Below are 2851 nucleotides of genomic sequence, written 5' to 3' on the forward strand. Positions count from 1 at the left end.
CGGGGTGGGCAGGAGGCCCACACCAGGGGGTGGTTTGGGCAGGGGGTTGATGCCCTGCTTCTTCAGTTCCTCAATTTCCTTCTCGTCCTCGGCACCTGTTTCCGCATCGTCAGCCAACCTCTTATCCAAGAGCTCTCTTGTCTCCTCGGTCAGAGGGTCGTGTGAAAACATGCAGCCGTCACCATTGATACAGTTCCCAGTCGTGTGGTACAACTTACACGGAAAATCACCGTGCATGTAGGGGCAGTTCTCGGCTTTGGCACAACACCTGGTGGTGTAAAACTTGCACAGTTCTCGCTTCTTTGGTAGCTCGATGTCATGGCTGAAGTTACAGTGGTCTCCCCGTGTGCACCACCCCTCCACGAAGTATTTGCAGATGACTTTGCCTTTCTTGTCAGACTGTTGATGGGGCTTGTCATGGTCACGGCTCCGGTAGCTTCCACCGCCATCGCCCATGTCATCATCATAGAAGTCTTCATCATCGTTCATCCTACCCTTGCTCATCCCTCCTCGGCTGCCACCTCGACCTCGGCTGCGGCCCATCCCTTTGCCTCGGCCTCGGGAACCCCGGACACGGCCTGGATTTAACCCTCGTCCTCGGCTATCTTTGGACCAGCGGTACTGGTTGAGCTCCTTGGAATAGTCGTCATAATCCTCGTCTCCCTTTGGTTCCTCACTTTCTCCATAATCCATCTCATCTTCATAAAAGTCATCTTCGTCTTCTGAGTGGTCTCCCATGGAGCCTCTGCCCCTGCCTCGGCCGCCCCAGCCCATGCCTCGGCCCCGGTAGCCCCTGCCACGGCCTGGACTGCTGCCCTCCTTGGCACGCCGGTCCTGGTTCAGCTCTTTGGTGAAGTAGGACTTCTTGGGCAGGGACGTGCTGTGTGACAGGGGGTGCTGCTGGTGGGACGGCACGTACGGGGGGCTGTAATCTGAATCATCGGAGAAGTCGGAGAAATCATCGCTGGAAGATGCATCGCTCCTGTGCTTAGATTTCCTGCTCTTTTTCCTTCTTCTCTTCTCTTTCTCCCACTCTTTCTTCCGCTTCCGTTTCAGCTTCCTGTGAGACTTTTCCTCGTCTGAATCGCTGTGGTGCTTCTCCCCTTTTTCTTTCCGGCTCCTCTCAGGGCCTCCAGGGGAGGCCTGGGTCTCTTCTGAACCATCATCCTCCAGTTCACCTTCTTCCAACTCACCATCTTCCCTGTCGTCAGGGAGCGGGAGGCGGTGGAGGAGGTGCGGGGCGGCCGGGCAGGAGTCGGGGGAACACCGAGGAAGCGAAGTCATTGATGGCCACGGCGGCGGCGATTCTGATGGGGGCGGCGGGGGGGTCACAGGCGCAGCCCCCATGGTTCCTAAAGCCGGAGCCCGTGAGCTGGAGTTGTAAGTTTCTGGAGAATCTACACCAGTTGATTTTAATCCTGTACATTCTATTCCAAAGGTTAGGGCGTTTCTCATCCCCATTCCAAGGTTACTCTGTTGTTCTATTAAGCTTCAAGGAAGTAACTGAAGGAGATTATCCTAAGTAAAGATTATGTAGTTTCAGCGTGATTGTTCATAGTTAAAGTGATTAACTACCCGCCTGGCACTTAGTTAAGGAGTTTTTTGGATGTATTCCCTTCCTTAGTCCTGTTAATTTCTAACTCCAGGGAAAAAATCCCCACCTGGGGAAACTACCTTTTTCCGGGAGGTGGTCCTGTTTGAAACACACAGCGCTAAGAGGGGGAGCAAACATATGCCATATACGCCAGGTCCCTTGAAATATAAGCTGTGCAGATGTTTCTTCCCTGCAGTGACTGTGTCAACCAGCAAGGGTGAACCGGCTTCCGGCAAATTCCCCAATTTTTATATTTGAAATGACAGCGCATGTAAATCAGCGGCCGCTTGTCGGATTGGGCTGTTTACGACTGGGAAGAAGACTTGTTTGTGACTTTGCCAACAGGTCAGTCGGAGGCGTAACCCTATATCGGCTCCCCACAGGTACAGGCAATGAAAAACCATGAACAACCTTTAAGAGGATGAGAAGAACCAGGCACAATAAACACTCAAATGCGCCTATAGTGATTTGGAGGGTATAGAGTTCCCATACCTAAGTTTTCTTTCTGATTCCACCAAAGTGTTTTTTTCCCCCCAAAGTTTTTAATACTCCTCACGTCAAGAGGTGGGGCTTACGTTTTCCTCTTCTTAAGCTACTGACTGCAGAGCTCGAGGACTCTGAGTCTCTGCTCTGGTGCCTGAGGTTTTTATACACCTTCTCAAATGCTAACATCCAATCAGAAACCTCAGTCTCCACCCCTTAATCTCATTGGGATTATTTCCTCTCTCCAGATTAATGGATTGAGAGATAGTTTGGGAGGGGCAAGATTGAGGTCTGGCTCATTGATTCCTTCCACCCACACTGACTGAGGTTGACTGATGGCCCCCACTTGTCATCCTCCCATTTTTATACACCTTCTCAAATGCTAACATCCAATCAGAAACCTCAGTCTCCACCCCTTAATCTCATGGGGATTATTTCCTCTCTCCAGATTAATGGATTGAGAGATAGTTTGGGAGGGGCAAGATTGAGGTCTGGCTCATTGATTCCTTCCACCCACACTGACTGAGGTTGACTGATGGCCCCCACTTGTCATCCTCCATGTGAGACAGTGGAGGTGCAATGGTTTCCTGATGTTAAATAGGAAAAAACACAACCTGAGAGCATGGTTGCTGTGGGTCTTTGGTCACATTAGACTAATCCAAGTGTATTCACAGTTAAAACAGCCAACGCCCACAGCTGACACCTTTGGTGTCATCCCCAAAGAAAACAAATGAAATGTGTCCATGCATCAAGTAAGGTTTTATGTCAGGTGAC

General features: G+C 50.9%; 1 pseudogene; it reads right to left on the minus strand.

Annotated features, from left to right (window-relative positions):
• Nucleotides 1-1421, minus strand: part of LOC102243117 — a 3622-nt pseudogene extending 2201 nt beyond the window's left edge.
• Nucleotides 1422-2851: the final 1430 nt, after the last annotated feature.

This window comes from Myotis brandtii, unplaced genomic scaffold, assembly GCF_000412655.1.
Source record: "Myotis brandtii unplaced genomic scaffold, ASM41265v1 scaffold12507, whole genome shotgun sequence".
Taxonomy (NCBI): domain Eukaryota; kingdom Metazoa; phylum Chordata; class Mammalia; order Chiroptera; family Vespertilionidae; genus Myotis; species Myotis brandtii.